Below are 12,035 nucleotides of genomic sequence, written 5' to 3'. Positions count from 1 at the left end.
AGTGTTGCAGCCAGAGGAGTGCAGACACTAAGGCGAAGTAAAGAATGAGGGGGAGGAGGAATTTCAGGCAGTGGAGAAGAGATTCCCCTGCCTGTGGTGAAGGACAGTGTGAAGCAGGCTGTCCCCCTTTTGAAGATTTGACTGGTGAGGGAGGCCTCTGTGCAAAGTAGGGTGTGACTGAAACCATATGCCAAAGTCAATAATACAGATTTTATTTAACCAGGAATGTAAGAGAGAGAGACAGAAAGAAATGGAGGAGGCTGTGGGAGAGAGAAGGAGGGGAAGGGGACAGGAGGGAGAGATCAAGCAGAAAATATCCCCACCTGTGGATCCAGTGATGTCCCAGCAGTCATTCATTCCTGGTTTCTCTGTGGTGGGGGTCCCCCGGTCATTCAAAACTTTCCAATACTTACACATCTTTTAGAAGTTTCATGAAACAGAAAAGGACCAAATGTATGAGGACCAAGTGTATGAATAAGGAGCACATTGCAGGCTTGCTGTTTCTGTTCAGTTTGGAATACTCAGGTATAGAATAAGTTGTGCAAAGGGGTCACTTCCTCAGAATTTCCTTCTCTGTTCCTCAATAGAGCCCCAATTCTTGTTTAAAGGATGCAGCAGAGAACACCTATCCTCACAGAATCTGAGGTGACGGTTTTGAATGTGTTGTTCAAGATTTATCTTTGTAACTGTGAAGGGTTCTTGATAATTACACTTAAGATGGCTTCCAGCATCCTACCCAGTTTCCTTCTGATTCGCAATTACTTTGGAATATATGCATGTGTTTTATAAATGATGGTCAAATGTCAGAGCATCCTGATCAAGAGAAAGAAGAAAACGTCTTGTTCATTTGTTTGTTGATGCAGCATGAAATATTTATTTCTTTTCCGTTGTCTTTAGCATTCCATTGCTTCAGCTGATGTGCTTTATGCTTTCTCCTTCATTGAAATGGAGGTTGAAGCAGCAGAATAATCCTAGCCCATCTACTTTTCAATAAAGTTGTGCTGGAATACAATACTTTATGTATTCTGAAGAGAAAATAATACTAGTCAGTTGAAATCTTATTTTTCTTAAGATTTGAGCAAGGACACTCTGGGCAACTGTTGTGCTTATCTTCTGTCATTCAATGCCCCAGAATGGGTGGTGCACACAATGACAGGAATGAATCAGCTGCTGCTTTTTCTGGCTTGGCCGAGGATAGTAATTCCTAGGAATTCCTCTGTAACTGCTTGGTCATAATTCACCAGAGGTTGTGAGGTTAAGGATGGAAGGACTAAAGAGCAGTGTGGACACCTTCTTTATTTGCTGCGTTGATTTTGTACTTTGGTAGATTTATGACTGCTCCTAAATGAAGTATCTTAATCTACCAAAGCCATTCAGATCTTCTGTAATGGACAGATCTAAACAACTCAAAATGGCTTAATTAAAGGCTATAGCAAGGTTTACAAATAATCAAAAAGCATCCTGCCTTTGGAAATTCCTGTTTCTTCACTCTTAATATTTTTTAGTATTAACTGTAATGATCCAACCAGCAGTGTCTTTAAAGCATTTGGTCTTTTGCAGACAACCTACGGTGCACATAAAAGTGAAGAGTTTTTAGTATCTCTACAATGTAAATGTCTTGATATCTCTACAAAAGAAACAGAGTTCTGAACAGTAACAGAGATACGAACTTGTATCTCTTGGTCTCTCATTATGCTCTGCGTTTTGTTTGTTTGTTTTAAAAAAAGAAGTTTGCATTGAATACATGCCATATTCTACCAAAACAGTTTGATAGTTAGCAAACCACAGCATCTGCAAGTTGGTAGATGCCAATCTGTTTGCACCAATTTTCTTCTACCCACTGTTTTTGTTTTGGCTCATACATTGTTGCTGACATCCAAACTGGTTGTGGTAACTCGAAACAGACACTAAAAAGCATATTTATTTGTGTCTGAATTTACATTGTGCCATATTTAGAGCTGGCAAGCAACCTGTCTGTCAATTCAAATCTCCATGCTTATATTTTAGAAGTGTGCCCATTAGTGACAGAAGATGTCTATACTATTTTCTACATATGATTGCATAACTCTTGTCTTAGTTACAGCTTCATAAACATGTAAAGTTAAAGTATACCAATAGGTTATAATAAATAAATAATTATAGTTTGATAAATAAATTAATAAATATAATTTCAATTATACTTAACATAAAAATCATTGGCCTAGGAAAAAGCAAGGGTTAAAACTAAACATATACTATACTAATAAAATACTTCTGCTAATATATGCTTGCTTCAAACTCATACAACAGGTCAGACATTGCACTTTAGAAGAAGAGATCAACAATCTAAGTGTGAATAATAAACCCACAATTTCCCTTAACACAGCTGAATAGATGCTAAAAAACCTTTGCTAACTTTGGAAATATCCTCTACTTACCATCGTATTATGAAAGACCAAAATCTAATTTTATAGAAATCTCTCCAGCATTATTTGTTAGTTCTACTTATTTCTCAGACGATCATAATTTTCCCTTTTCCAGAAATCAAGCATTGCTGTGTACCAGAGAGACCTAGTATTTTGTTCGCTTTGAAGCTGTGAAGTGCCTAGTATGCCCACATTTTTGACCTGTCATTTAGAGTGTGCCCCCTCTCTTATAGTTATTTCTGACTCGAAGCTCATAGGTCCTTTTTCTTTTCCAAAGCACTGAATACCTGCAAACTCTCTAGGTCTATAGGACCTATAGTCATTAAAAGAGGGATTTCAAACCTCAGTCTTCAGTACCAAAGTTTGCTTCTGCTGCTGTAGTAATAGTGAACATAATTTGAAATTGCTAAAGCAAGTGTACAATGAGAAGAGAGGCACAGGTCTGCCAGGTGTGCCCAACTTAAACACATGATCTGCTCTACCTCTCACATGGTGTTTTTCACATTTGAAATTGAAGCTGGAGCACTGGTCAGCTGGATACATTATACACAGAGAAACATGTTATGTTTTCTCTGAAAGGTTTGCGGTCCTTTTAAAGTCAAAATATAGTGCATCAAACTGTAAGCTGCACTCACATGAAAACAATATATGGACGATAATAAAATTTGGAAATGATAGGGAGTGCCAAGGTGATGTAAAGGATGTAAAATTCAAGACATTGAACTGCCATTGCTTTTCCCCAGGTACTACAATATGTCCCACTGTTCTAAATTTTTTGATACAAATAAGATTTTTTTACAAATAGAAAGCAAATAAGCATTTTTACTTTTTAAAAATAGTTTTATCCAAGTATATTACATCAAGCTATTGGCATTTTTCATGCTTTCCCATATAGAGGGAAAAAATAGAAGAATCATGTCTTTTTTCATATTTTAATACTTTATCTTTGCACATGGACACCCACCTGCTCACATCAGTAGGCTGAGACTGCAGAAATCACAGCTCTCTGTGACCAGGAGATTCTAGGGACACTTACTCAAAAGTTCCTTTTCAAAAGCCACCTACAAATGGAAATGTAAAAGCTGTTTCAAATATTCCCAGTTACCAGTGGCTGCCTGACAGCTGCTGTACTCGGTCATTTTCACCTCTCCTTACCTCCAGCCCTTCTCTCTGCATCAGAACTTGGCTTTTCCCTGCGTTGCTTATCTGGTTTGCGCCAGCTGAGGGTCAAACCCTCAAGCCCTTACAGATCACCTTTTCAGCATAAAAGTAGTTATTTACCACTTCAAAAAGAACTCCATTTCTATGGTGGTTGCTGTTTAGGATTTTGGCTTAGCAAATCATAAATCTTTGCTCTCCTGGTCATGTAAGTTGTTAAAGTAGTTTGTTCGTTTGCTTTTCTACAGTTACGTATTTCTGTGGGTTGCATTAAATAAGTGTAAACAAAAGGACTTCAATCTTGTTTGTTATGTAGAAAAAAAAAAGGCTGTGTGAACTTGGTGTAGGAAAAATAGGACATATCTAATCTTTCAAAAGTACATAAGGAGTATTTGCAACATAATTTTATAAATGGGGGAAGCAGTTTCTAAAATGTTAAATTTTGTAGCTAAAGGCCAATGCTTTTTAGTACTATTTTTAATGGAAATCAATGTCAGCAGGTTTCTGATGAGAGGATTAAATATTTAAATGTCAATTATTTGTCCCCAAGCATATCACATCTGCCTTGGTGATAATTATAATTGTTGGAGAAATAGCTGCTAAATTAATATGATAAAATGAAACAAAATAAAAAGGTTTAGTGTAGCAATACATCTTTTGTTTCATAGGTCTTGTGCAGAATACTGTTGACATTTATTGTTTATTCAGAACATGGTTTAATTCAGATTTTTAGGGGTAGTGTTTTGCCACATTACATAGTTAGAATTTTTCAAAAATTTCATTCAATCATTTGCTTCCTGGTAGTAAATTTTCCTGGTCTGGCAACTAAGACTCTCAGCTTAAGTTTTGGGCAGTCCTTTGATATAACTGTTGAAAATTACCATGACAGTACCATGAATATTGACTTGTCCTTAGTCATGACAAAGCAGAGCAGAATCATTATAAGAATTCAGGACTTCTGCACTCTGGAGTTCTGGGTTTGTTTTTTTTTGTTTTTTTTTTATTTTTTTTTGTTTTGTTTTGTTTTGTTTTGTTTTGTTTTGTTTTGTTTTGTTTTGTTTTTTTTCATTTTACTGCTTTATCACACTGCACAGCAAAGCCTGGGGTTTTTTTGCCCCCTGCTTGTATGTTGTGACTACTTTTCTCAGACAAAGTTCTTGGCAATTTTGCTGGTCACTAGCACTGTTCCACTAAGAGTTCTGGGACTTTGATTTTTGGCTGTATGCTCATCATATTTGTTGCATCAGTGCAACAAGGTGAGTGATGAATGTTTATTATTATTATTTAAAAAAAAATTTAAAAAAAAAGAGAAAGGAGATTGTATTCCATTTGAAAGAAAAATCCAAGCATTTGAAATGCTACATTTCTGTTCCTGTCTTGGGGACATACTCTGAAAAACAATCAGTCTAAGCACCTGGGAACTTCCCATTTTTTGAGACTCTGGTTCTGCCAGTATCACAGGACATTTGTTGCAGTGTGAGACCTCTATGATTTTCAATAGAATTTTATTAATTTCTTTTTTTATTATCAAAACAAATATTTTTATTTCTGCATATGTGTAAATGATCTGGAAAAAGTAATTGTAATTGATTTTTATCACTGTTAGTGATGGATTTGTAGAGACAGAAAGACAGATTCTGCAGGTTTCATTTACTCTCCACTTCATTGTATACACCAGAGCCCAGACTTTGATTGAACAAAGATAACAACACTCTATACCAAACTACTGCAAGTCAAAATCGTTAATTTCTTAAATTTTTTTGTAAGTAGAGTTTTCTTCTTTCTTTTAAAAAACACCTGAGTGATGATGATTCTGATGCAGAACCTGATACTTCTGTCAGAGAAGCATGTGGAGGGAATGAGTATGAATAGAATGCAAGACAGAAATTTTGTTTATTCTTTTAGTTTTGCAAAAGTCATACCAGTTTTACATAGAAAATTACCCCTAATGAGGAATTTTCTTATTCTTCAATATCAAAGACTTGGGCTGAGAGGCAGACAGAGTATTCACACTTTTCTCACAACAGCCAGTATCAGTTATTTCAAAACAATACAGAAAAATAATGTCCAGACATCTTTGGAGAAAAAAGATTCACTTTTCTACAGAAATATTTTTTACTTTCTATCCATAACTTGACTTAAGAAAACTGCCATGGACATGAAAACATTGCTCTAAAGGATCTGTTCCCTGTTCACCTTACACAGCTGCTGGTTATTGTTTGTAAACTTTTGTGTATCTTGGTATTCTGTAGCTAGCACATAATCACATAAAATACAAATAAAGAAAATATATTTATGAACTTTTCTTTAGAATTTATTCAATTTCTTTCCAGAAAAAGACACCTCTGTAAGTGTAGATTACATGACTTGTAAATAACTTCTAAGAATACATTTTATTGAACTTTGTCTTAATTATGCTAAATAAAGTAGATTGTAAGTGTCCAATTTAACATAAGATTATCAAATATTTATTAAGGCACTTCAATCTTCATATGCCATCTATATGCAATAAGATGTCATTGCATCCGCATTTAATCTCTTGTATTTATCTGATTTTCACTGTGTGAATTAGGCATTTGGCTCAATTTGCATTTGGTTATACAACAAATAAAGGGAAAAAAATTGGAACAAAAATACCAGTATCATTTTAGTTTCTGTTGGATGGCAAAAAGTTTAAAATAATAACGACATATATTTATGCCTAACTAGACAAGTCTTTGTCTAGTTTGTCTTGATTAGCTTGAAGGGAAAATATAATTACCAAGAGGTAAAACGTTCTTAGGCTAGATTCCATAATACCAAAATTTTTGTATGTGACTGCTGCCAAAATAGTGCTTTTAAGTTCTGAAGGTGAAAGTAAGTGCAGAAGCCAAAGCTGTAAAGCAAAACCAATGTTTCTGAAACAGCACGTAGGACAGAGAGAGCAACAAAACTGGCTTTTAGTTTCTGGGCTAAAAATAATGGTGTGCTGAGGCCAAGCATGAGCTGAATTAACACAGGTCTGTGTAGGGAAGCTTGAATTATGCCTTGCTGCCTTATCTGCAGATAAAAAAGAAATCATTTTGGTTGCTAATGGTAGCAGTCCCATGCCTTCCATACAATCAAAAAGTAAACCATCACTATAAATAAAAGGAAATAATTTGAAGGGCAGAAAGAAATGTTTAATCCAGTCATACTATTTATGAAAGCTGACAATTTGCAATGGGTGTTGGCAACAGAATGGTGCAATTGCTTCTCTCCTGCTGCTGGGTTGTGACATTGCTGGGAGCCAGGGACCAGAGAAATTGTGGGAGCCGGGGGATCCTGTCCTATCCATGCTCTGGAGGCTGCTGCAGACAGGTACAAAGCAGCAGACAGAATATGAGGTGCCAAATATTACTTACTAGAGAATAAATGGGATTCCCATGCTTGCACACACAACTCCTGTGGTGCTGCCCACGGGCTCACTGAGCAGGTGGGGTGCAGGGGGAAGAAGCTCCTGCAAAGTGCCATTCATAGCCCCAGCGATAGCACTCAACGACCTTTACCAGTGCTACAGTACCAGAGGGCTGTACGTTTAATTTCCAGTTTAAGTTACACACCATTGTCATATCACAAGGATTAGAGTTTCTTAACAACATGGTTTTCTTGGCTTACTTCAGGATTGCAGAAGGAGTAAGCTTGAAAATCTTTTAATAAGGCAATTACATGCAGACAAAGATTAGATCTCATAGCACAATAAATTTTTGGTATATTATTCAGTATCTTTTTGATATTCCACTGTCACTAGATAAAAGCTCTAGATTGTAATGAGACAAATCTATTCAGGAGACAACAATGCATATTCCTTATTTGTGCTTACTTGTATGCCACACAAACCTGCAGTTAATTTTCCTGCCTCTTTTAAAAATGTGGGGGAAAAAGTGCTACTTAGATTCAACAGTGCATTTAGTGCTTAACTGTGAAATCTACATTTTGCATTTGTAAAATGAAAATGTTGAGATAGTCAACCACTTAATTTTTCTGATAGAGTAAAAATCTTACAATCTTCTAATTCTAAATGTCAATTTAGACATTTCTCTTATAATTAAATTCTCTCATAATTTCTCTTATTCTTAAAAAAGAGAAAAGAACAGGGCAAAATAGACTGCAAAAGGGAAGCTGTGCTATTTTTAATATAAAGTGTCTTTAACCTCATGTTTGTTTTCCCAATGTCTGCCTAAGAAATAAATCAAGAAAGTGATGGGAGTATATTTTCTTGGCACAGCATATGTTGTTAGTGGTATTACATAAGTAACAACACCTTTAATTCCTTTTCTCATTAAAATTATGTGCATAAATGAGGTAATTGTCATTATTCACAGATTTCAGAGGGAGGTTACAGTAGAGGTATGATGATTTGCAGGAGTCCATGTTTGTAGAAAATCAAAGGTCTAGACCAGAACTACTTGCATTCCAATGTATGGAAAAGTGTCCAAGGATCTTCCAACAGAGATTGAACATTTCTGTCATGAATTAACGTCTCACTTCACAATGAAAAAAATATAATTTATTCTATTAATCAATCCCAAATCTATGAAGCCATTCTGGACACATTTCGGAAGACCTGAGGATGTTCATCAAACTAATAGTGATAATTTCTTTTAACCTCAGTGATAAAAACAAATAAATATTCCCATAATAAAATAAATGTGTATTTCTACTAAATAACAATTAAATCTTCAAATGTTTGTTCTTGTCTAGTTGAGGAATAACCTCTTGCCTGTAGGAGTCCATTGGATTTGAAAGATAACTTCATTTAATTTCATGTTTAGTGTTGCAATACCTTTACTGGTGCATAGCTCTTGTGCAGAATATAGTTGTTCATGTAGCTTGTTTATTCAGAACATGCCTTAATTCAGATTTTTAGGAGTAATTTTTGGCCAGATTACATAGTTAGAAATTTTCAACAGTTTCAGATTATTCATTGGATATATATCACATCCAAACCCAGTAGGACATAATTCCATGTTTCTTTGTTTCAATATATTTAATTCAGTTTTCCATTAGGATTTCAAACAGTAGATGCAAATTACAGAAACACTTCACAAGAAATTCCAGGTTTTTACAATGGGCCACAAAATCTTTCTGCATACTCTTTGCTCTTGCACTGAAAAAATTGCAATCTGCCTTTTTCTGAGATTTTCAACTGCTGTATTTCTAAGCCATTGAAGCCACAGCAGCTAAAGAAAATCTTTGGAAGTCTGTTGTCCATTTTGTGTTGAATAACTTGAGAGGTGGAGGTGCAGGACCTCTGGCTGATCTCAGCCAGTTCAGGAGTGGTGTCATGAAACTGAGAGCAAAGAAGCACAACTAAACAAGAAAGATACAGCTCCATGAAATACATACTGCATCTGCTCATGAAGTCGTGGTAGAACTGGAAGCTTTTTTCAAAAAGTATCTATTCCCACAAATGTATTAATGTAAATAAATTAAACTTGGCAAGTGTTGGATGCGAATAAAAAGGTGAGCAAAACCTAATGGGCTGTCTCCCCATGGGTACCTTGTCTACCATTCTGTGCTTGGAGTCCAGGATTCCTGCTGAATTCATAGTGACAAGGTAGAAGGCAATGCCACAGCCTTGACATGAACCTTTTCTTACCAGATGTAGTGAGGAAAATAGCGTGGCTGGTGAAAATAAAGGATATAGTTCTGACCATGAAAACACTCTCAGGGTTAGGTCTTGTAGTTGGATCTATGCAAGCCAGGTGTAGCAGTGTTTATGACCATGGTCCATCCCATTGAATTGGCTTGGCTGGGATTACAAAGACAGTGAACTTTTACTTTGTGTTGTTGCAGGGCTGAGCCTTCTGTTCAGAGAAGGTAACGCTAGTCCTTGTAATTTACACAAAGAGTGAAATTAAGGCTATCAAAGATAAGGTGTATCAAAGAAGGAAGGGAGAAATAGAATTGGAATAAAGTTAATGATTTTTTTGTTTCTTGTTTGTTTGCCTTGGGTTTGATGTTATTTTCGCATGTGTATAAACTGCTTTTTGTCATTGCATACTGAAGATTAACCAGGGTAAATTACAGAATTGTCTATTAGTTCCAAGTAATCATTAGAAATCTACACACAAGGTTATGAGTGTATATTAACTTCCTTTTTTTTCATTTTTCACCAAAATCAAAATAGCCTGTTAGGAACATATCCTACTTCTGAATGTCAGAATGTCTGAATATCAGCCTTGTATTTAAAGATCACAGAGGTGACACCTGGGAATGCTGCTAGTTTTTCACATTGATATGATGTGTATCTTTCAAGCTGTTGTTAATCCATTGTCTAAATCCAGGCTGTATTCTCACCCCTCTTTTCCATGTCAGTTTCTTTACCCTTGTATCCTGATTTTTGTAAATGCATTGCTTACTTTGCTTTGAATGTAGAAAACGCATTTTTCAAGATGTTATAAAGAGAGTGTTTCACACATAAAGGACTTGAATGAGTGGGCCAGGTGCATAGAGATATGGTTTCAGACATCCTACCCCACCTATCAGCTAGATCTAAGAGTGTTTCTTGGTTGTGAGGTGTTTTCACTGATTCCAGTGATCATAACTCTTCACTACAGATCAAATGGCCCAAACAGATACAGCAGTTTGCACTGCAGCTTCTATACTCTTCTTCTTTGAGACCCTCTTCAGATCTCTTGAGCTTCCTGGCAATTTATATAGGATGATTTGAGTATTCTTGTGATCCCTCTGAGGAACTGGAGGGCTCCAATGCAGCCAGAAAAAGACAGAGATAAGGCTAAGGTAAGAACAGAGCTAGAGTGTTCTAATGAACTGTGTCAGCTGCCTGTGACAAAGGATGCTTGCAGTATCCTGGGAGAGGGTCAAACCTCCTGCTAAGGCTAGGACACATGATCTTCTGCTGAAGAGCTGCATCAAGTGAAGGAACTGTGGAAGGAGATCAGTGATTTGCAGAGCATCAGAGAGAAAGAGGAAGACATTGAGTGGGTCTCCCTCAGGTCCCTGTAGTTTCAAGAGTCCAGCTCTCTAGTTACAGTGGAAGAGCAGGAAAAATCTCTGACTATGAAGTTGGAAAGAGAAAATTTCCATGCCCGAATCTCGTAGAAAAGTCTTTATACTGAGAATGATGGAAAAAGCAGAGATTCTTTAACATAAAAAAGTAAAGGATGAGGAAGGTGAGACACGATCATGGAAAAAGGCTTGTCAATCAGTAGAAGTCAGCTCAAGTCAGTTTCGAAGACAAAGAGATAGGGAAGTGCCCAAGGGGTTGCCTCACGTGGAAAATGCGTATGCTCTTTCTGGGAAAGCAGCATGTTTGGGTCCCCATCTGAAGTGCCTTTTTTCCAGATGTATGCAGAGTAGGAAAAAGGCAGGAGGGATCAGAAGTCTGTGTGCAGCTGGAGACCTTTGAACTTATTGGTCCCGTGAAGATATTGTGGGATAGCTTGCACAGCCGGGGAACTTCCCTGTATGGATACAGGTAATTTAGGATGCCCCAGCTGGGACTCTGGGGAGGGGGAGCTGGAGCAGCAGGAATATTTAGACCTCCAGCTTGGGCTGTGGAGGGGTAGGCGCAGCACGCACTGGCTCCGGGCTTGCCAACAGCTGAGCAACAAAAGAAGCCCAGCTGGCAAGCTCAGACACAGCCACACCAAAAGAAAACCAAACCCGCAGGACCAGCAGGATCCCTGGTCAGAGAGACTGGCTGCATGTGTTCTCATCCAGGACAGCTCTCTGGATGAGAGGAGCTGCAGCTCCTGGCTCAGCTGCTCTTCATTGCAACAGCCCTGGAGCCAGGGAGAAAGGGGTGCGCCAGGGACAGCCACCACCCCTTGGCACAAACAAAACAAACCAAAGACCCCAAAAATGGGATGGAATAATAAATCATCCCTGAGACAGGCAGCTAGGACAACTGGGCAGCCAGCAGCCACCATAGTACCCAGCAGCCACTGGGACCCAGTGTTCAGGGTCCTTGAGAGGATGATGCAGAATAAAAAAGAATGACCACAACCCTGGGCTTCAAAAGATCAGACATTGGACCGTTCACAGTTCACAGATCTTCAAAGAAGATTTTGGCTTGTCATCCTGGAGAGACCCCTTCCTTTCCAACCTCAAGCTTGTTATAGATGGATAATGAGACTATTTGCTCTCGCAATTAAGGGGTGACTATTGTGTAAAATTTAGAAAATCTTCAGTGATATATAGTTATGTTATTGTAGTTTAGATGTACTATGTTGTCCCATGGTTCCCTTTTCCCCTCCTGCGTTGTGACCATCAGACAGCTGGGGTTATCTAAGACAGGTAAAAAGAGAAGGCTGCACATGTGCCCCTTGCATGGGACAGCTGGGAATGGTAAAGCTTGGTGCTTAGGGGGTGCAGCATGGCAACACCTGACCTCCAATCAAGTTACAAGAAAGCAGTAAATGGCAAAAGAAGAGCTGACTGACAGACTTTGGGAGTGGCCAGAGTTAGCTGATGCAGGGGTATAAA

The sequence above is a fragment of the Zonotrichia leucophrys genome, chromosome Z (genome assembly GCF_028769735.1).
Source record: "Zonotrichia leucophrys gambelii isolate GWCS_2022_RI chromosome Z, RI_Zleu_2.0, whole genome shotgun sequence".
NCBI classification, from domain to species: domain Eukaryota; kingdom Metazoa; phylum Chordata; class Aves; order Passeriformes; family Passerellidae; genus Zonotrichia; species Zonotrichia leucophrys.
The sequence above is the reverse complement of the archived record's forward strand: the minus strand, read 5'-3'. Positions refer to the sequence as shown.